The sequence below is a fragment of the Podarcis muralis genome, chromosome 6 (genome assembly GCF_964188315.1).
Source record: "Podarcis muralis chromosome 6, rPodMur119.hap1.1, whole genome shotgun sequence".
Lineage (NCBI taxonomy): Eukaryota > Metazoa > Chordata > Lepidosauria > Squamata > Lacertidae > Podarcis > Podarcis muralis.
This window is the reverse complement of record NC_135660.1, coordinates 51,849,047-51,872,516: the sequence shown is the minus strand read 5'-3', so window position 1 is coordinate 51,872,516 and position 23,470 is coordinate 51,849,047. Positions and strand designations below refer to the sequence as shown.

The window sequence follows — 23,470 nt, the reverse complement described above, 5'->3', positions numbered from 1 at the left end:
TTCCCAAATTGTACAATTATCAAAATGTCAATCAACTTCTAATTAATACATTTTAGTTAAAGTGGCTCCCCGCATGGTGGTTTGGGTGCATTTCCGATCTTTTATCACTACATTCCATAATCTTAATGTCAATCACTTTTCAGTTTTAATAATAATCTACATAATTAATGATTTCCATTCGTGATGCTGCAATATATGAACGTATAAAGCTTCAAGTGAGGAACTCAAACTATTACCTTTATTCTGCCCTGCATGTGAAAACTGTTATGTCTATGGAGATTCCTTCTGTCCATTTATGGTGTTGCCTCTTTCACTTCCCAGCTGTTGTTTTCTCCCATCGTGGCTTGTGGAGGAACTGAATCTTGAAGTTTCTCAGAGGTCTTATCTCTCCAACCCTTGCTTCAATGTCTCGGAACAGGTGACCGTCTGCTAGAAACCATTCTGTCTCACTAGTAAAACATACCACAGATCTTTGCCATTTCCCCCTCTGCTTAGAAAAAGGTGGGAAGTTTTCAAATGCACTGAAGATTGAATACTCCTTTCCAATTCCCAGAATCTCTGCAGCCTTCTTATCACAGCCTCCAAATTCTTTTCCTTCCAAGTAGAGATTTATGGCTTAATTAAACTTTATCTTAGATTACATTCCGTCAGTAGCACACACAAATCTCAGTCTCTTTTTCCTTGTCTGTTGTTTTTAAACAGAGGTGAGGGGAATTACTCTGACTTTCCAACATAGTCATACTTGAGCTTCCTCTCCCCCTCCTTTCTTTATTTTAGATCACACAGTTTCCATTTTTGCTAATTAATATCAATATTACTCCAATGTCCCTTCCTCACTTGTAAATATCTTTTTATCTTATATTCTGGAGAGGGTTGCCGAATCATAAATATATAAAAACAGCTTAGAATAAACAAACTGTGGGCTTCCCTCTCCCCAGCTGACTCTCACGCCAAATAAAATCTTATTTCAATTCAAACCTTTGATCTATGTAGCTGGTATATTGCACAGTATGTTGTTGCATCCCTTGCCCATCACATACAAGTACTTTAAAGCCAATTAAAGATCCAATTAAACGGAGAACTTCTGTTTCTTAATGGCAGTGTAGGAGGGTTTTCGCCAGGTGAAGTGCTTTTGCACTCCACACCTTCCTGCCTCCCATATTCCATGCCGGCGTGAGAGCCAGGTACCGAGACGAACGGCGAGTGAAGCCCATTTCCCCCCCCATCCCTGGGGGGAATTTGCAATGATGATTTACCCTCCGCCATGCTTGTTTTTTGTTCACAGACAATCTCCCGCTGTTGCGGGGGCTGCCTCCATTAAGGCAGGCAGGACCGGAAGCCTAGAAGCTGCTTTTACACAATGAGCTATGTGGCTTATAGCAAACATTCAAAACATTACCAAAGAGAACTGCAAATATATGGGACATGCCAGTAAATTCAAAACAACAAAAATCAACAATTTAGCAAACACAGAATAAATTCAAAATTATGAAGAAAAAACACCAATCTAGGCTTATGTACATAAATACAAAGCAAAAAATGAAAGTTAACTGACTATAAAGTATCTTGTACTGGTCTTGCTGCGTTCCAAGGAGCCTTGTTTAAACACAGTCGAATTAGGGAGGTTTTGTTTTGATAAATCACAGAATTCTTTCACCTTCACCTTACAGTGCTCAGCTCATTTGGTTATTTGTTTGCAAGCTGAACATGGGGAGACAATGAGTGATGACACCCCTAGTGTGAACTTTACAGGAAGAAGGAGAGCTAAATGCTGACACTTGTTACACTCTCCTTGGTAGTTGCTGGTCTGCAGCAGTGAGTTATAAATCTATTGGTCCTGCTGCTTTTTCGTCACTTGCCTGATCCTGTGCCCTTCTTTTCATGTGTTGTAATTACTAACATCTGCTTTCTGATCCTGGGCTGTGTGGAATTTGCAAAGGCACTTTCTATTCAGAACAATGGCAACAGCTGTTTCATTTAGCCTTGGGCCAGCGCTTCCTGTTCAGTCTACAGCTGTCCTCCTGCATCCAATTTATGTGGCAGAGTTTCTCTCTCCCTCTCTCTTCCTTACTATTATTAACACATTCAAAAATTTACATTGACTGCATTCTGCACTTGAGCATGGCAGACAACAAAATAAATAACCTAGACTATGCTAGGTGAGTAATGTTTACAGTGGATTATTGGCAGAGGGTTGTAGCAGCCTATACACAAGCCTATACACGTCTCCTCAGAAGTAAGCCTAATTATGTTCAATGGAGCTTGCTCCAAGGTAAGTGTGCAAGGCAGGATTGCAGACTAAGGAATTTGATTGTTCAAAAATTTGAAGCTGCATATATCTGTCCTTTTAGGAATGCATTTTCAAGCATAAATGATTTAATATGTAATTTAGCAGATTCTGTTCAAATGCTGAAAGCATAATGAACACCAAGGAATTCTGGCAACACACAAAATTAGACAAAATAATCCCTAGAACAACTTCCACTCTTATCACCTGGTTCAGGTGAACAAACTGTAGGGATTAGCACTCTTTCTCCTCCCACAAGAGGGAGATTAAAATAGGAAGAAGAAAATGCAAACTAACCACAGTTTCCTGTGACACCTGCACTTGGAAACTTTAATATTTTTAAACTGTGGAATAATGAGAGTGAGCCAGGATCAAACTATGGTCTTAGATTCTGGTTTGCTCTCAGTTTTGTGCTGTGCCAAAAAAGTTATTCTGCATTCCCTACACACACACCCATCCTTTTATCAATTTATGAGAGGGGAAAACTGCATGCAAAAATGATCCAATGAGTGATGAAATTCTAATTTGAGGGCTACAAGAGTTTTTGTTGCCAATGAAATTTGTTTTCCACTGGTCTGCATTCGGCAGCCTTCCTGAAAACACTATGACTCCCTAGACTAAGATTTCTTGTAAGCAAAAACAGTAAGTGGCTTTGCCTACAAGGTGCTATTTATTGTTGTTGTTTTTAAGTTCTGATCTCACAACTGCAGAGAAGGAGGAGAGGAGTGGGAGCACAAGCCTGAAATCCAGTGCAACTTATTTTTACAGAAGGAAACTCTGGTTTGCTCTTCCATCTGAGCCAGACAGTTGATTCCATTCAGTTAACCACCCCGCCACTGACAACCATCCAGCTCCAAAGGTGATGAAGCTGTTACTCCATACAGCCCCACCAGTGCACCCTATGTTGTTAAGTGAAACAAGATTAGAAATAAAGGCCAACAACTGCTTTTTGCTTCACCAGGCTCCTGTGTCTTTAACAGGGTTGCTAACTTCTACTGGCTGCCACTGCCTCTTTTTTGCCTGGAACAGCTGGTTACTTGGGTGACATCAGCAAAGGTTTGGGTTGATTCCCATGCCCTACCATCACCCCAGCTGAATCCTGCACATGGTATGGTTTTAAAGGGAACCAGAATGGGTCCAGCTGGTAGTTTTCAGGTCAACTGGTGAGCCCTTTCAAAGTTGAAATAGGAAAAGAGGAATTCAGAAGATAAAAGCACTTACCGTCACACTGTTGCTCCCTAAATCTCCCTCCTGTTTTTCCCTTAAAGGCTTCCCTGTTCCTTCAAAAGTTGCCCATCAGAAATCCAGGTGCTGCCCACCTCACAGATATTTTCATCTCTTCCACCCCATGCCTCTCAAATGATTTTTACTCCAGTGATCTCTTCTTCCTGTATCTTTTCACACTTGACCTACTTGAAGTATAAACTCTTTAAGGCTGAGGCCTGGTTTGTCAGTGCTTTTATATCAATCCATCACTCATTTTCTGTTCCTTACACAGCTACTCTTTTAATTTCCAACTATCCTGCTCTGCTTGAGTCATTCTAGCTCCATCCAATATTCCATTCAACCCCCACCCGCTTTAACCACCTCCCACAACAGGTTCATATTGTACTGAGCATGTGTGCAAGGGACACTGTTATGAAATCCCATTGACCAGCAGTGGCAACAAAATCGCCTTTTTCATCAAAAACTACAAGCATGTTACACTGCTATTAGAGAAAAAGCACATACTAGACATTCCACTTCAGCTAACACAACAAAATGTTTCCCAAAAGACACAGTACAAATGGAGAACTCTTTTCCACAAAGCCAACCTATCAAAGTCTATGGAACAAAAATGCACACCACAAGTCAACATGCCAGAGTCTCCTGCTAAGTATTCAACTCATTCCAAATATTCCATTTCTTATCCTTTCTACTCCTAAATTTTCTACAGCAAAGCTTCCAATCAGTCTGTTGAATCATTTTCTAACCATACACTGTGTAACCTATTCCCCCTGTCCCCGAATTCTCATTGTAATGATGTGATGTGTTTCAGCCAATAGTGATTATGATGACTTTGACGGTTAATTCGTCAGGATTCAAAGTCACAGATCATCATGGAATTGAGGATCCCTGTGTGTGTGTGTGTGTGTGTGTGTGTGTGTGTGTGTGTGTACGCGCATGCGTGTGCACAGAGGAGGGAGAGAGTGAGAAAGTGTCATAAAGTTGTTATAAATGTGTGTTACAGGTTAACTAATTTATATGAAGTGGCTTTGAGAAAGCACTCCAAGAGCACTAGCCTGAAAGTTCAACCTGAGATTCTGATTGTGTAAACAGAGCCTAGCAATCTGGATACTTGAGCTAGTTCAAAAGAGTATGTTTGAGAGAACTGGGTCGCATCCAGTGTTAGTTCTTCTCAGGGTTGAGCCATTGAAATGACTAACTTAGGTACATTCTAAGTTACACGACTAACTTAGGTGCATTCACTTTGATAGGTCTTCTCTGAGTATAACTTGGAAGGAAGGAAAACCATAGTTCTAGGATCCTGAATTTCTTTATTATTCCATCAGTGCTTTCAATGATTTTATTGTTGGCTCATTACATTTTAATATGTGCTGTTTTGCATATCATTTTGGTATTTGTTACATTAATTTTAATTTCTCAGGAGGATTTGTCCGTAAAAGGTAGCATCATCTTATTTAGCAGATGAAAATAGTAAATAATCTAATATTTTCTATGTTTCCACGTTGTGGGTGGTAGCTATGAATTCAGCAGTCCATCATGGATTTCTTGATCTATGGCTCCTGATTTGTGATTTCTAGATATGTGATTTATATGATCATGGAGATGGAGCAATTCCTGTGTGTTTTGGCCCCAAATAGGGCAAGTAATATGAAAGTGAAATACTTTGCAGGAGGGAAGGTAAAAAGAAAAAAGAAAGAATCTAAAAACTGGATCAAGGGCTGTATCCAATGCTAATCCCACTTAGAGTGGACCCATCAAAATTAATAAGCATAGGTCCATTACTTTCAATGAGTCTACTCTGAGTAAAGCTTAACTACAATCCCAAGAATTGTTTGGCAGGCATGAAATGACCATTAAGGGCCTCTTTTCCTTCCAGCTGGAAGGCAGAAAGTGACAACTGGAGAGCCGACAAATGGGAGATGTTTGCTTTGGTCCACTTCTGCTGATTGGAGGGAGCAGCTGGGACCTTTTCGCATGGCAAGGAATTCTAACAGTTAATGATAGAAATTAGTCCCACTTTTTAAATGTTCTAATGTTTACTGAGCTGAAGAACTGGAGCTTATTCCTACATTAATTCCTGTTGATGATAGATCAGATCTTGCCCTGTTCCCTTAAAAGGTTTGCCTGCTAGTTAAGCCTTCTCTATGGCTTTTCCTTAAGACTCTGATGATTGGCAATGTTTCCATGCCCTTGAGTTTGCACATGAATTATGGAGAGGAAGGAAGGGAGAAGCAAAGCATCCAACCAAGATCCTCTTTCTCCCCGCCGCCCCACCACATAGTCACACTGCATTTAGTTCCCAGAGTAAAAGCTACAAATAGTAACCCGTGTGGTAGAATGTACAAGCAGGGTCCACTGTCAGAAACTGTGTAAAGGGGCAGGGAACAATTGGAGAACAATCAGAACATCAATATAGGTAAAAAGATATGTTTAAAGATATCAACAGTGTAATCCTGTGTATGTCTTCTCAGAGGTAAATTCAGCTGAGCTCAGTAGGAATTACTCCTAGTTATGAGCAGATAGTATTACAGTTTCAATTGATCAGGGAATAAATGGAAAGCATAGCGATGTGGGTGGAGCTGTGGTCTAAACCACAGAGCCTAGGGCTTGCCGATCAGAAGGTTGGCGGTTCGAATCCCCGTGACGGGGTGAGCTCCCATTGCTCGGTCCCTCTCCTGCCAACCTAGCAGTTCGAAAGCACGTCAAAGTGCAAGTAGATAAATAGGTACCACTCCGGCGGGAAGGTAAACGGCGTTTCCGTGCGCTGCTCTGGTTCCCCAGAAGAGGCTTAGTCATGCTGGCCACATAACCTGGAAGCTGTATGCCAGCTCCCTTGGCCAATAAAGCAAGATGAGCGCCACAACCCCAGAGTCATCCACAACTGGACTTAACAGTCAGGGGTCCCTTTACCTTTTATGCTGCCTGCACACTTTCCCTTATATAGACTAGGTTACTGCAGTACACTCCCTTGCACTTTCCTCGGAAGCTGCAGGTAGTGCAGAATGCTGCAACACAATTGCTGACCAGAGTGAGGCCCTAGGAGCACGTAACTTCCTTCTCTGCAGGATCTCATGAGAGTTCCATGAAATCTCATGAGATCTTGTTGGAAAGCTGATGCCACCACCACACAATCTGGGTAAGTGAGACTTTGGCGGGGGGCAGGGAGTGGGGAGTGCCACCTTCTCATTTTGCCTCAGATGGAAAAGCAGGATGGGCCACCCTTGCAATGTAAGGCACTGTGTATTCTGCAAACTTAATAACAGGCAATAATGATTGTGACAGAAATTATAGTCAGAGAACATGAAAGAAAATAGCAGCCCTGGTGCTTCAGATCTGACATTTGATTACGAAGTTTGCTGAGTATCTCTGCGGATCAAAGCCATAAGAAAGAAATACCTATCTGGTTTTATTTGGGGAGGGGGGGAATACTACCTCTGATCGAGATTCAGGATATTCTGAGAAGATCTTTATCATCCTGTAAGAGATGTAAAAGTAATGAGTTGGAACTGGGATGGATACAAAGCCAGGCAAATAAGGCCCAATTGTTCCACCCTCAGCTATCTGAATAGTACAGATAAATTGTGTCCTCTTTTTTTTTTTAAATGATATTTATTAGAAGTTTAATAGTTACAAAAAAGGGAAAAAAAGAAAGACAATAAAAAGTTACAATACATCAAAAATAAAGATAAAACCAGAAAACAATACAGCAAAACAATAAGAAAAACAAAAACACTTAAAAACAGATCCAATATTTCCGTATCTTTACCTTTCATTTACTTGTTTCATCGACCTCCTCACACCTCCCTTTTTTGTATTCTAGTTCAATTAGCTATTTCAGCAAATCCTTTCCATCTTTCTCAATTTTTGTTCTATAATATATCTTAACACAATCTGACCTTAAATTTTACACTTTGGCCCATTGACAATCTATTTTTACTTAGTTCTTTATAGATAAATTGTGTCCTCAATCATGGAGAGCACATGTTGCGGTGAGATCACCTAAACTACCTCCCTGTTGTAGGGCGGGACCATTTGGATAGCCACAACACCCCATTGGTTGCCTCTTGGTTGCTGAGGCAGAAATTTGGCCTGTTGGGTCATCTATTGGCTACCAAAGGGCTATTTAAGCTGCTGCACGTCACTGGGAACTTTCTCTTTCTTGCGACGTGCATCGGATCACCCTTCCTCCCTCCCTCTATTTAGGGCTGTTCTTTGGCCTTGCTATGCCTGTCTAGGGGTTGTCTATCTTGGAGCAGGGGCCTGGTAGGAATTTTGCCATTTGGCTGATTGGCTGTTGCCATTTGGTTTTTGCCTACCGTGTAGCAAATCGTCACAACTTTGTAAGGTTGGCGGTTAGGCATTGGTTCAATGTTTTGTGGAGTGTAAGTGGTTGGCGGTGCCTGCCCCTCCATTGCTGCTGCTGGGGAATCCCGTTAAAGGAATCCAGGCACTCGCCTTGCTTTTGTCCGATCCCCTTTCGGGGGTTAGGGCCACACCAGAGTCCCTGGGAGCATATGGGGTGAACTGGAACCTACACTCAACTCAGTGCTCCCCCAGTATGTTTTCCCTAACTGACCTCTAGTGGACTCCAGTTGTCAGTCCTGTCCTGCTACGGTGCGGGGTCAGGTAGTCAGGAACCAATGCCTAGGCAACCAATCACATGCTGTAATTCAATAAAGTTGTGGCCAAATTAATGCCAAAAACGTTAAACTAAACTTCTGTGTCTATTGTATATTTCTTTTGGGGGTGGTTTTGGGGGGTCTTCACCCGCAACTCCCCTTCCCTCCCCAACTGTAGCTTTGGCTGTCATCCTGTTGGGCTTCTGAGAACTTGTCCCTCTGCACTTCTCTTGGATACAATCTGGAATATTTATTACTGTTTCTAATGACCGTAAAAATCATGCTGTCCACTCCAGCCTTTACATCCCCAAAACAATTTCCTTTAACGGATTCACATCCATTCCTATGTTCTTTGGAGGCATTTCTTTAAAGCAAGAACCCCCCCCCCGCCCCCGAGTAGGAAAAGAAAAACGTCATTGTGCTTTCTACTATCAGAAGTGTGTATAATGGGATGGAGGCAAAGCCTTGTTCATTGCAAATAGATGCATCACCAATGAAGGGTCAAAGAAGAATCAATCTTGAGTAAGACACCGAGGATTTTAACTTAGGAGATGAAACAACTGGTTGGGCCTGGACTAAATTAGTTGCATGGGCAGTGCAAGCCTAACCATGTCTGCTCAGAAGTAGGGATAGACATATTTGTTCATTACAGTTTCTCTTTTTTCCAATCTTAAATTCAGCTCTCCACATTTATATACCAGTCCGTGTATCACTTTTCTCCCCTATCCCTATTCAGAAGTGAATTCTATTGAATTCATTGGGAGTTGCTCCCGGGTACGTGGGGTTAGGATTGCAGCCTGAGTTCTCATTGAAATAAATGGGGCTAAACTTAGCCCCTTGATGTAATGGTTCATATTGATTTCAATGTGACATAAGTTCAATCCAACTTTGATGTCTACATGGAAAAAAAGTCTTACTAATCTCAATGAAACTTGCTCTCAAGTAAATGGAAATAGGATTACACGCTTCATCTAGATCCCAAACTTGGGTCTCCAGCTGTTTTGGGGCTACAGTTCCTATCATGTAAAGGAGATTAAGTACAAGAAGCAAATCAAGAGGAGGGAGAAACTTTTATGAAGATTGTCAAGGCACCTGGAACTTTAGAGCTGTGAAAGCAGAAAATTTATAGCAACACTATCTCTTTACTACAAACACAGCTATCCTTTGACAAAAAAGTCACACTACTCTGAATTTTGCATTGCAGATCTCCAGAAACTGTGTATAGAAATGCATGAACCAGAGGAAAGTGTGTGTGAAAATGCATATGTTAACATGCAAAAATGCATTATTGAAATTGGTTGCAAAAACGAGTATATTAAGCAAAAGTGCATACAATAATTAGAAATGCATGTGAAACTGCTGGCTAATTTTCACAAGGACATTCTTTTTTAAAAAAAAAAAAAGTTTGAAAACTGATGTAGAAATGTAGACAACCGAACTTTAGTTTGGGAAAAATGAGAAACAGAGAAACTGAAGTTGTCAGGTTTATCCATCACATGTATATGGGCTAAAGATGGGAAAGGGAGAAAAGAGGTCACTAAAGTTTGTTCTCTTAAGATATGTGCATAATTGCCTTCAACTCCATCATATATAATGTGTTTCATTTGCTCAGTTTCTTTTTTTAATGATATCCCAGGAACCAAATTTATGTTCCAAGCCCTTGGCATATAACCAATCCCTAAACTTTAAAGTCTTCTCCAGTTCCCTCCCCCGAAACAATTATGTAATATTAAAGTATGGAAGGAGTTGTGGCCTCAGTTCACTGTATATGATATCATTAGGATTCCCTAATGGACTATCATGTTGGTGCAGCTGGCTTTGGAAGAACCCTCCTGAGCAATATTTTCCATATTCCCAAATGCTCAGAACCATTTCCCATCATTCAACCAATTTAAGGCTTTTAATCAGCAAAAGGTCTTATTTTAACTGATTAATCAATAAAGTAACCAATTAAAATAAGTGCTAATATCATGATCCTTAGTGACACATCGATGATCTGTAATTATGACCCACGTTACTCTTAAATGAAAATGAAAATGATTTTTTGTTTTGTTTTAAAAATTATTTTCCTATCTTGCACAGAGATAGTTTCAGTCTGAAAAAGGCTACAATCCTTGACATAAAAGAAGACTTAGAAGTAAATCCTAATGAAATCAATTTGTTGCACATCTGGTGTGGAGAACCTGTGGCCCTCCAAATGTTATTGAACTACGTGAGCCCCAGCCAGCATGACCAATGGTCAGAGATTATGGGAACTGGAGTCCAGCAACATCTAGAGAACCACAAGTTCTCCTTTTCTTGTGTATGCAAATGCCTAATGTACCATTTCTACATACTGATCATATTCAGGAACTCATTTGGCTGCTGTTAAAAATGCCTCCACTTTGGAATATTAAAAGCGATCAATCTCAGGTTTTCCAGAGTCGAAGACAATCTTTCATTATAATCACTCTGTGATCCATAAAAAGGTCAGGGGTTTTGTCATATGCAGAAAAGAACTCTCCTTGCCAAATTATCAAGCCATTAGCGGTGGGCCTTAAATAAATAGTTCTGCCCAGCCAGTGTTTTCCATGAACACTAGGAGTTTGTAAAAACTGACTCAGTCCATAGACTTTCCTTTCCGTTTAATGGCTCTGTTGCAATTCCCCCCCCCCGCCCTACTTCCCTGATTATTAACTCTAGTTTTTCATACCATAGCAAGCAACTCTTCTGCTTATTAGTGTTAGCTGATGAACCTACCAATCCGAACACTTGCTAAGCAGGCCAAGCATGTCACCAACAACATTAAGGCGGATCTGGGTTGATTAGAGAGCAGCAGAGCTCTGTGAACCCAAAAAGATCTCTAGGAGGCAGCCAGAATGCAACAGCTTACATATCAAACCACAGAATGTGCTCCATAGAATAAATATAGAGTCGCATCAGCTGGAACAGTCAAGCTGATGAAATTCCAGAAAGTGGGTTGTTAGTCTCATCTCATAATGCATGTATTCTGCTTCTTTTCAGGAAAAAGCTTCTACCACACCAACCATCAATCTCACCCATAGGTGCCAACTCCCAGGGGCCCTGGGGGCCCAAGGACCCACAAAATTCCCCATGAAGGGGCTGGGCACCCACAAATTTTGGTGCCAAGGCCATGCATGGCAACCACGCCCCCGGGCACCCATGGTCCTGGGGCCAAGTTGACACACCTGATCTCACCTAAACCAATCTAACCTGGGAAGCAATTCTGGTATCACAAAGGACAGTTCTTGATAGCATCTTAAGTGTGGAGGTGCATTTGTGCATGTTTACATTTTTAAAAAATAGCAGTCCAATAATACCAGGAGAGCCAGAGGTTTCTCAACCCAGCACTAGGGAGTAGTGTCAAGTCATACCCATACACTTCAGAGTCCCGCTTGAGGAATCTTCAAGTGATTAACATTGCTCACTGCAAGGTTCATCATCCCCATAAGATAACTCTCTTGGGAGAGCTTTAACAGAATCGAGCCTTCATCTTAACACTTTTTGCAACATAAATTCATTCCTTACCAATGAAACTGTGGTTTTCCCCAAGCTAATTGCATCTTTTCAGTGCCCTGAGTCAGATAAGCCATATCTCATTAGAGAGGGAGAGAGAAAGATTTAGTATGAACTCAAAGCCTTCTTCAGAACATTAAAGAACCAGAATCCCTAATCAGCACAGTATATATTTTGTATAATTGCACCTTGGCAACTCTTTTTTTGCTCATTAAGTTGAAATGTACAAATGATGTATTTTTACAAGGCAAAAAAACTCTCGGTCTATTATTGTTTATACATACAAAGTATGCCTGGGATCTGTGGGATCATCTGGTTTCATAGATACAACAGCTAAAATATTATCGTTGGAGTATCAAGTCTATCAGAAAGCAGGGAACCCAGCTTTCAGCCAATGTAAACTGACCCAGCTCTCTCAAAGTTAATAAGTTCATAATAAGTTTCTTTACGCATCTGGCCAAATCTTCGAAGATAACAGTCTGCCAGTTGAAAATCTAGTCTCAGGACATAAAGGAAATGAGGACTTGTGCCTTGTGGCACTATTAAGGATTAATTATTTGTCAAGATTCTTCACGATAAATTGTGAGAAATAATGTCTGCTAGCAGATGGAGGGGGTGTGGTGGGGAGGGAGCCTGCACAAATGACCCCAACTATCCTGGCTTGAGCTGTCTTGCCATGAATTAGGTTGGTTTTCTGTACCACCCTGCCAAATGGTAAGGAAGATTTGGCCATATGCTTGGTCCTGATGTGTGATCAAAAAAGTGGTAGGATAATGGTTCACCTGGATGAACTCAATGCTACCACATATTCTAAGGGCTCCAAATCCCTCACAGTGCACATGTGATACTCTCTCTTAGGATGTTGACAACATTTAAAATTTTCTGTGTCCTTCTTCTGTGATAGAATCTTTGTTTCATTAAGAGGGGTACACGAGAAGAACACATAACCACAGAAAAAATGGCCAAGATTTCAAACACCCAAATCTCTCCTCAGTCATTCTCTGCTGACCAGTGGCGTAGCGTGGGGGGTGCAGGGGGGGCCAGCCACACCAGGCGCAACATCTGGGGTTAGGGCAAATCCATGGGTTAGGGGGCGCAAATCCACGGGTTAGGGGGCGCAAATTACTTGCCTTGCCCCGGGTGCTGACAACCCACGCTACGCCACTGCTGCTGACCATAATTGACTGCCTTGGGGAAGAGTGTCAGGGTTCACACATGACACTAAGCCAGTGAGAGGCAGTGTGGTGTATCGGTCAGAGACCTGGAAGACCAGGGTGCCAATCTCCATTCAGCCATGAAGCTCACTGAGTGACCTTGAGCCAGTCACTGACTCAATCTAACCTACCTCACAGGGTTGTTGTGGGGATTAAATGAAGAGAGGGAAAACAATGTACACTGTCTTGAGCTCCTTGGAGAAAAAGGTGGGATATAAACGTCATAAAATAATAATAATATTAATAAAATAGCCATGGCTTAATAAACCATAATTCAGTAGCCTATGATGATGTGCAAACCAGGCCATAGAAGACCTTTTGAGTTCTACAGGGATTACGAGGGAGGAAGCTGATAGCCAGACCCACCCGCTGGGCTGGTTAACAACAACAACAACAGAGGGAGGGGGCACTGGCTGAAGGCAAGACTAAGATGGGTGAAGCAGTGTTCTATTCACCCTAATGGATCAGCAACTGATAGTTTGTTCTGTCCATTAATTTCAGCGAGTCTACTCTGGGGATACAACCCACTGATATCAGTGGAACATCCAGTGAAAGGGAACCATTGGCAGCTGCAGGGCAGACAGAAATTTAGCAGGTGAGGCTTTCCTCCTTCGCTTCATCTGCATTCTGAAAAAAGCTTTACCTGCTAAATTTCTTTCTGAGTTGCAACAATGGCACAGAAGCCTTTGTAGGAAAACACACACACACACACACATTGAGATCCCTATTCATAGGTTCCAGGGCTGAGCCCGAATGAAAATAATGTGTTATCTGCTGGGCATTAAACCCAGCTAAAGGCCGTTGAAAAGAAAATGTCTGTGCCTGCTACAGTCCTATGCCACCTTGCAGCTTAGAATAAGCTTTGCAAGTGGTTGCCTTTGTACAAAACAAGTTAAAGTTTAGAATTTACAAGCGGAGCAAAGCAAATCTGGTGTTCCGATAATGCCTGAAAAAGTAGCTGTGCTGGGTTTTACCTCTGAGGAAACCTGCAGAAGGTTGGGCTCTGCAGCTTAAGATAAGCTTTGCAGGAGGTTGGTTCTGCCATAGTACGTTTTAGCGGGGCTGATGCTGGAATCCTTGATCTATAATGGCTTGTGTGCAGATTTGGACTGGGAGGCAGGCCCAACATATGGCTTTTGCCACCCCACAATGGCGTTCGGTGACAGAGTTTACCCTCCAAACCACCATTTTGTAGCTGGGTCCACCCTGCCCTGCCATTTTGTAACTGACCTGCTGGGAAGACCCCGGGGATCTCTCTCTCACACACTCGCTCTTTCTTTTAAAGTAGATCCCACAAGCCTGAAGTCTGCCTGCCCTCTTACTCTAGAGGAATAAAAGAAATAAGCTTATGGCTCCCTTAGTCTTCTTCCCCATGGTTGTGATCAGCACTGTGAAAGCATACTTAGTTTATTTGCCCATATGGCTGTTGCTGTGTAGTTTGGTAATTTCATATGTTTTATCAGCCTATCTATTCATCCTCCTTTTATCCTGTCAGACCCAAGTATGCTTACTCTACTCCAAATGTGTTCCATATTCCAAATTGACTTTCTTTCTTTTTTTGTTTCCTAGTCCCCCACAAGCAATGTGCTGATCCTTCTGTGTTCATATATTGCCATCTAGTGTGAGCAGAAGAAGTTGCAAGCAGATTCATAGCCAGAGAATGATGGGAAGGCAAGGAACGCCGTGTGGAGCAGTTCCACCACCAAAGAGAAGCAGAACTGGCTGCACAAGCTGCCTGGGTGGGAGACCACCTGGAAATCATCTGTAAGCTGCTTGAGATACTTTGAGAAAGAATAGGGGTAGAAATGTGAAATAAATAATGGGTCCATCCCCCCCCCCCAATCCTCCCAAGGCACCTTGTTTTCACAAATCCCCCTTGATTATATGTATCTCTCTTTTTAGGTGCCAGGCCAGCCTTAATAGAGTTTTCTGATGCTGAGCTCTTCTAAGCACTTCTTTTCTTTGTATTAGGGTCCCTTTTAAATCTTTACTTTCAGAGGTGCTGAGCAGTCAGGCAGTGTATGTCTTGGAGCAGAATCTGACCACCACAGAAAGACTAAAAGAAATGAGCACATTCACAATTGAAATATGTCTCAGAATAGTTCAAGCTGGGCTTTTCTACCCCATTCTACAGATGCCTTTGGCAACTTCCACACTGCACATTTAAATCACTCTTATGCCACCACAAAACTCCTGACTTTCATCTTCTTTTAGATGGCAGGAAGCACTTGTGTTTCTATTGTTAGCTTCGTCTCAACAAAATGAAAACCAGCCATTCTGGCTCTTCACTGAAATAGTCAACAGAGTTTACTGCTGGAGTGGCAGGACAACCAACTCACTATATTTTTAATCCGTTGCCTCTGGAAGTGATGCTTGGTTATTGGCTTATACATAAACTTCATGTCATAAAACTCCAGACATTGCAGAAAAGTTTGCACCATGGATGCAGAACATGTAGAGTTTTAGACAGTAGCAGCACAACCCTCTGCACGTCGACTCAGAAGTAAGTCTTGCTGAGTTTGATCCAACTGATTCACAGGTAAGCATATATATAGGACTATTGCTTTAATTGGACAAGATATGCTCACCAGAGAAATTGTGGCCTTTGTCTTGGTAGCATTACTGGAGCTATAGGTTTCTTCATTTGGTGTTGGCCTTAAAGCAGGGGTGGTAGGGAACCTTTTCCAGTCATATTCTGGTCTGGGCAAACTTCCGGGGGCCACATGCTGGTGAGAGGCAGGACAAAGCAAGGAATGCAATATGTAGCTTTGTAGAGTAGGCTACTTCCTACACACTCTCATCCCTCTCCATCCAGGCAAGTCAGAGGCATTATCCATGGAAACAACGCAAGCAAAAACACTCAAGGAGGATATAAAGTAGGGCTGGTGAGGGGTGTGGCTTAAGAGAGGGGTGTGGTTTAGGAGGGTGTGTGGCCTGGGGAGAGCCCTGAAGGACCTCATGTGGCCTCTGGGCCAAAGGTTCCCAAGCCCTGTTTTAAAGCCTATCAGCATAATCCCTGGAAAGTGGGAGCGATTAGCACAAGCGCCGTGATCAATAAGTAGTATATTTGTGCAGATGCATGCAAAGTGGAACATGGCGCCTATCACCCATTTCCTCCTTTTTAAGGCCACTACTGGAAGTGGATGAAGCTATGAACAGTTAGGGTGGAAATGGCCACATATTAAAGAGGCCAAACTGGCTCATGATACTCTACTGTACTTTGTTGATGCCAGGACAGAGCAGACCTCAGGTGTCATAAGCCACCAGATGCTTTCTCTTAATGATATACCACTCCTATTTAATACAGTCCCCGGAGACACTTCTAACAGCATGAGGAGTATTATGCATTAGGCCAAACACAAGGCTGCTACTCTCAGGAACCTTCCAATTCAAATTAGGCAGATAATCTAATGAGACCTTACACAACATCATCATAAAAGAGTGTGCGAGACAGAAGGGGGAATATAACACAAAATGAGAAATGGGCTCTTGGGGAAACATGAATTACAGGGAACAGAGGCTGCGTAATTAGGTGCCTTGCATTCTTGGGTGAGAGAAAGAGCAGGATTCTACTCAGAGCCACAGCACACCCTGCGAAATGCATAAGGGAAGGAGGTGAGGGAGGGAGGCTCAGGTCTAGGAAAACCTGGCTCTGCACAGGGCTGTTGTAGGGCCAGGGTGGTGTAGGGGTTAGAGTATGAGACTGGTTCAAGTACCCATTTGGCCATGAAGCTTCTTGGGTGATCTTGAGCCAAACACCAGTGTTCAGGCTAACCTTCCTCACAAGGCTGAAGAAAAAACTAGAGAAAGGGCCAAGATGGAAACCCTATTCACATTGGGGGAAGAGTGCACCGGCTAATTTAACCACAGAAGGGATTCCACTGCCAGCTGAGTTTGGACAATTTCAGTTTGACTCAGTTTCTAATCTATCCAGTCTTAAGTTCAGTTTGCCATATTTCTGCATCAATTTGCAATTAAAAAAAAAAATCGCCATGAAAATTCACCAGAATCTTAGTGCGCAGTTTTCCTAAAAGAAACATTTTTGCATGCAACTTTACCTAAAAAATACATATTTTTGCAAGCAGCACCCGTAATATGATCCATTTTTGTATGATGATTTAACAAATATTGGTAGGTGCATTCTAGTAAAGTTTTTGGTTGCAATCTGCATTGCAGAATTTCAAAGAAGTGTGTTTTCCAAAGGACTACTGCATTTTGGTTCAAGTATTGTTTGGGGAAGTGTGAATCAGGTAGGTTTGCATTAAAATGCAAAGCAAAGCAAATTACACCTCCATGTAGATGTACACTTTCTCCTAATAGCTGCACTTTTGTGCACATTGATTTGGTTGGAGAAGTGCAAATTTCAAAGGACAGCTGTACTTTGGTTTACGTATTATGTAAGGAAGTTAGGAATTAGATTCACATGAAAGTGGAAACCAGACTAAGTGTCTCTTCCCCCTGCTTATTTGGACCTGCAGAACATTTACAGCAAGAGTTGATTCAGTCTTGTGTGGTATTCCTGATCCACACACCCAACATGTGGAAGTTGCCATGTCAAAGCAAATTTAAAGTTAGGATTGGTATTTGGTAGCATGGAGGCCTGTTGGCTACAGGATGGTTATATGAGTAACACTAATTGAAATTATTAGGATGTCTGGGATCTGCCCTAAAAGGCATCTCCTCTATTATATCAAAAAGGGGTTTTTTGTGTTTTTTTAATGTGGTTCTCTGGCAAATTATTGCTTGGGAAAATCTCATGGCTCTTCCCCTCCAACCCTTCCAGCATGAATGCCTACACTTAGCCCACTCAGCAAGTCTTTAGGAAAATAGCTAAGAGGATTTTCCTCTTCAGATTAAACCATCTCCAATGATCTCACCCTCGGCGAATCAGCAGGCGGTTGGGATAGGAAAGAGTTTACTATGGTTTTAATTTAGGGCAAGATGGATGCGTTTCCTTCAACATCATTGGGCAAATTAACAAAGAAAGACATGAACACACATCGCTGAAGCTAAACTGATTTGGTGTGAGCAAAAGAACTCTAACCCTTCTCTCCCTTGCCTCTTTATACTGGATATGTGCTTGTATTTCTCTGTTGGCGTTTAGTCAATCCACAGGGGGAGGGGGGTATGCAATTGTAGAAGGAGGAAACTGATTATTTAAAAAAGCTTGTTTGAAAATCTTATGGGTCAAATCCAGCACAACCTTAGACATGTTTAGGCACACTCCTATACATGTCTGCTCAGCGGTAAGTTCCATTGAATTTAATGGAGCTGTTCCCCGGAAGTGGATATAACACAGAGAATCATTAATCACCCTTAGCTGCTAATGTAGCCAAACACCTATTAGGCTTGCTTCTATTTTCCCTCCTTCCTCCCTTGAATTTTATTTTCCTTCTCGGCTACTATATCTGGCTTTGAACTTTTCTTTTTGCCTTCCTCCCCCGTTCTGTATTCAACTGCAAATAGCATGGAGGATTTTTGTTTAACCTAAAGCCTGCCGCTTTGGCCTCTCTCTCTGTGGGTCCCACTTGCCTTCTGGTTTTGCTCTGTGCCTTTTCCCTTTCTGATCCAAATTCAATATGCTGTTTTGTCTCCAGTTTTCTGCTCCATTGAAATGTGGATTTTTCCTCCTCCTTCTGCAGTAGCTGCTAACACAAAAAGCTCATAAGCAAAGAGGGAAATCCCCAGAATTTAAATGCCACTCTTTATTCCCACCACAAGAACCCCCCAAATTCCTTCTCTTTAATATTATAGTTCCAGATTTTATCAGCGAGACTGGTTTGCATTAACTTTTACAGTGCAGAGACATTAAGTAAAATTTAGAGCGGCCTCTTCTGAGCTGGCAGATTTTGCTTATTTTCATATTTTTGCTCGTTAAGTAGCAGACCACATTTCCATCCAGTCTATGGTCAAACTACTCTCCAGTAGGGCAGCAAGACTGCATGGGTTTAATTTGCAGAAGACAAAAAAAAAAGTTAATCAGCAGGGGACCAAAGGAGTGAATGAAAAAGAGAATGTTACAGATGGCCTGTTGTGCATCTAGTAAGAAGCTCGCTTTCATTGCTTAACCTGTAAGTTTTTCCATCTTTCAGTATGAAGGTCTGCTATCCTGCAAATGCATTTGGATGTAATGAAGAGATGAACCAGTTTTAAAAAGGTAGATGTAAAAAAAAAAGAAGAATTCTTAATTGATTAACCAATAGAATTATCAGAATAAAAACTGACAACTGAGAAGACAAAGTAATGAAACAATGTGCATATCACACAGACTGCTATTTCAAAGCTAGATATAGCAGCACAACCGAGGCCAATTACTGCACAGAGTACCTTTGGCCACCAAATAGCAGCTCCAGAGAGGCAGTTTTTGGCAGCAGAACAGCATGGCGGCTAATGCCGTCATCGATCGGGCCTCTTGCAGCTGCTTTTTGTTATGTAAGAGGCATGTAAGAGGTCTAAGTGGTATTGTGGGCGGCTCTTCAGGCGTGGCGGAAAAAAACTTTCTTCCCTGTTTAGGGAAGCTTTTAATGTTTAATAGGTTATTTTATTTTAATATTCTGTTGGAAGCCGCCCAGAGTGGCTGGGGAAACCCAGCCAGATGGATGGGGTATAACTAATAAATTATTATTTTTATTATTATTATAAAAAAGCTATCGCCATACCATTAGTGATGGGGTTCATCCTATTTTTATTATTTTTATTATTTATCCATTTTTATTATTATTATAAAAAAGCTATCACCATACCATTAGTGATGGGGTTCATCCTATCTTATGGACTAGAAAATCCATTCGCTAGGGTGCCTTAATGGAGAAGGTTCTGCCCTGTGCACCTACTAACTGAAGGTACTTCCAGATGTAGACAATTTCACAGCACTCTAGTATTCTTGTGAGGCTTTAAGGTGGAAGTGGAATAGCAACTTTCCTTCTAGAAGTCTAGCCTTCTGCAGCCAGTTGGGGAGTACCTTTTCCCCAAGCCCCAAATATTAGGTTTTATTGGGATCCATGGGGGGGGGGTTAAATACCCCTTCTCTCTTTACTTTGCTCCTGATTGCAGGTGGGGGTTTTGGGGGGGGGGACCAGTTCTAATGGCAATCAGTGAACAGGTAGGGAGGAAGGCAAGGAGCTGATGACAGGCAGAGCCGCACATCATTGACTGTAAGTAAGAAGACAGGCAGGCTTGGGCTGGCTGAGAACATTGACCCCTCCCCCTTTCCCTCTAGATAGAGAACTACAGACTTTCATATTATGACCACTAAAAAGAAGACAAAACAAAAGAGTACAATTGTAGATAACGTTTCCAAAAGAGAAAACAATCCTTCTTTCTGCGTTCTTCTCTCATACATACATTAGGTTAAATATGCCATGTTCTAAATTGTTTATTACTGTCTATTAATGGTAGATGTTTTCACAGAATCATAGAGTCGGATGGGGCCCAAGGGTCATCTAGTCCAACCCCCTGCAATGCAGGAATCTCACCTAAAGCATCCACAACGGACAGCCATCCAACCTCTGCTTAAAAACCTCCAAGGAAGGAGAGTCCACAACCTCCCAAGGGATACTGTTCCATCACCGAACAGCTCCTTACTTTCAGAAACTTCTTGCTGGTTTTTAGTCAGAAACTCCTTTCTTATAACTTGAAGCCATTGGTTCAGTCTCTACCCTCCAGAGCCGGAGAAAACAAGCTTGCTCCATTGTCCATGTGACAACCCTTGAGATATTTGAAGATGGCCATCATATCTCCACTCAGTCTCCTCTTTACTGGAGAGTAAGATCAGCGTACACACTTGGGCCTGATGAGCATTTACTGTTCCCAACCCAAATCCTGAAGAAAGCCATCTAATTCAGATTTTAATTTTATCCTGACTTGTTTTTAAGAAGTGATTTAATTATTGTTTGATTTTATATCAATGTTTATATTTGATGTTAGCTGCCCTGAGCCCGGTCTCGGTCGGGGAGGGAGGGATACAAATAAAAGTTGGTTTTTATTATTTATTTATTTATTTATTTAATTTATACCCCGCCCATCTGGCTGGGTCTCCCCAGTCACCCTGGGCAGCTTCCAACAAAGTATTAAACTACAGTAGTCTGTTAAACATTAAAAGCTTCCCTAAACAGGGCTGCCTTTAGATGTCTTCTAAAAGTCTGGTAGTTGTTCTTCTCTTTGACATCTGGTGGGAGGCCATTCCACAGGGCGGGTGCCACTACCGAGAAGGCCCTCTGCCTGGTTCCCTGTAACTTGGCTTCTCACAGTGAGGGAACTGCCAGAAGGCCCTCAGCACTGGTCCTCAGTGTCCGGGCAGAATGATGGGGGTGGAGATGCTCCTTCAGGTATACTGGACTGAGACCGTTTAGGACTTTAAAGATCAGTACCAACACTTTGAATTGTGCTCGGAAACGTACTGGAATAATAATGGAAACATTATTATTATTATTATTATTATTATTATTATTATTATTATTATGAGTTCCAGTATGAAGCAATCCTGTTCTCTCTCTCTCTCTCTTTGCAGTTGTTAATAAATAAATAAGTAATCAATTCCAAATCATGATCTGTGACAAAAAAAAAAAAAATCTCAAGAGGACCACTTTTGGCTGAGCTGGGGTTTTTTGGGGGGTTTTTGTGTGTGTGTGTGTGTTTTTTAAAAACCTGCTATGTATTTATTACAAGTCCATCCCACCTTTCTTCCAGGGACTTCAAGGCAGCATATATGATTCTCCCCTCATTTTACTATGACAACAACCCTGTAGGGTAGGGACTGGGGTAGGGCTAAGGTGAAAGAAAGTGACTAGCCCAAGGTCACCCAGGGAGCTTCAATGTTTTTTCAATTAATCCTAAAGTTTTTGTTCCAGAAAAAAACTCTTTTTTTGCTTGCAAATCGGCTTCATTACATTTTCTTTTCTTTCCTTTCCTTTTCTTTTTTGCCTTATTCTTTTTTCCTTTTTATTTATGCACTTTACAGAATTTGATACATACAACTTAATAGAAAGACAAAACCAAAATATATGAAAAAGATCCTCATTTGGTAGGAGGCAAGGCTAATAACCATAACGTGGTTCATATCTCTTATCTCTTAAATATAAAAAGAAACTGCAAAAAGAAAAGAACAGGATTTTATAAACTTAAGCACATCCAGATATAATTTCTTCCATCTGGGGAACAAAGAATTCAACAAGTATGTATGTGTAATTTGCTTTTATAAGCTAACATCTCTCAGGAGTAAAAAAAAAAGTCAACTGATCCGAGACTGGCATAAAACAAAAATACCCTAGCTGTGCACACAACAGAGAAACTACTCCCAACCGTAAACAAGCATAGTAGGATACTGTTAACTACCCATGTGGGTGCATTTTTCATAAAAGGTTTAGCAGTGGCTGCATAGAAATTTTTAGAACACACCCCTGCCATGATGGAATTGAGAAACGAAGGTGTGTTTGTTCCCCGGGATAAGAGCAAGTCAAAGAAAACTGTTAATCTGCAAAAAAAAATTTTTTTAACTACCTCCAATATTAAAAGAAGGCTTGGGGCACGTATGTAGTATAATAACCATCATTTGTAGCCCAGTGTTTGCTCTGTCCCAATGTCCAGAGGTGAGTGCCATTCCTTATGCAGCCTATGAACTGCTATCCACATGCAAGAAGGGGTATCAGGCTTGGGGAACCACAAGATGTGCAGACATACAAAACTAGTCAGGAGGGAAAGCCCTAAAGTTCTGGGGTGGGGAGAACTTCCAAAATAGCCCAGTAAGGACCAAGTGTGTTCAGTGATGGTGAAATGCTGACTCTTGGGAAAGGAGCGGAGCCTGGAAAAGCAGGAAATGGAATACTGAGCAGCAGCATCCCCCACTGCAGCACTTTGTTGTGGGATGTAACAATTAAAGGGGTGTCATTTGATTTTAACATGATGCTAGATTTCAAAAATTGGGTGCGGGTTGCGCTGTGGGTTAAACCACAGAGCCTAGGGCTTGCTGATCAGAAGGTCGGCGGTTCGAATCCCCACGACAGGGTGAGCTCCCGTTGCTCAGTCCCTGCTCCTGCCAACCTAGCAGTTCGAAAGCACGTCAAAGTGCAAGTAGATAAATAGGTACCGCTCCGGCGGGAAGGTAAACAGCATTTCCGTGTGCTGCTCTGGTTCGCCAGAAGCGGCTTAGTCATGCTGGCCACATGACCTGGAAGCTGTACGTCGGCTCCCTTAGCCAATAAAGCGAGATGAGGGCCACAACCCCAGAGTCGGTCACGACTGGACCTAATGGTCAGGGGTCCCTTTGCCTTTAGGTTTCAAAAAGCCTCGGGAGCCTTTGGCCTAGCAATTTTCTACCTGTGCACACAAGGCTTCTCTCAGTCCTACCTTGAAGGCTGCTCTCAATGAAAGGACTCCTGAGTTTTAGGGATAGTTTGGTAAGAAGCGGCCCTTTGGTGGGTGTAAAAGTCCCCTTGTGCACAGCCCTGTGGGTCACGGCCAAAAATGCCTGTAAAACTAAAAAGCTGCCATGGGCAAAGCTTACCTAAGTTTTACGTATGCTTGCAGTTTGAAGATTGCCGTACACTTAAATTGACAGGGTCCAACCTTGTTTATTTTATAAGGTGCGTTGTAATTGGGGCGTGGGCTTG

At 42.0% G+C, this 23,470-nt stretch overlaps 1 long non-coding RNA gene across 2 annotated transcripts in view; it reads left to right on the top strand.

The window, feature by feature from the left end:
- Window positions 1-21,427, top strand: part of LOC114597447 (uncharacterized) — a 62,352-nt gene extending 40,925 nt beyond the window's left edge. The window contains exons 2-4 of one of the 2 annotated variants that reach the window (XR_013393211.1): window positions 14,433-14,627; window positions 18,956-19,020; window positions 20,274-21,427. This is a non-coding gene — a long non-coding RNA (uncharacterized LOC114597447). Of the gene's footprint in view, window positions 1-13,364; window positions 13,459-14,432; window positions 14,706-18,955; window positions 19,021-20,273 lie in introns of those variants that run through there. The other variant, XR_003706824.2, reaches the window with a different exon arrangement.
- The last annotated feature ends 2,043 nt before the right edge of the window (window positions 21,428-23,470 follow it).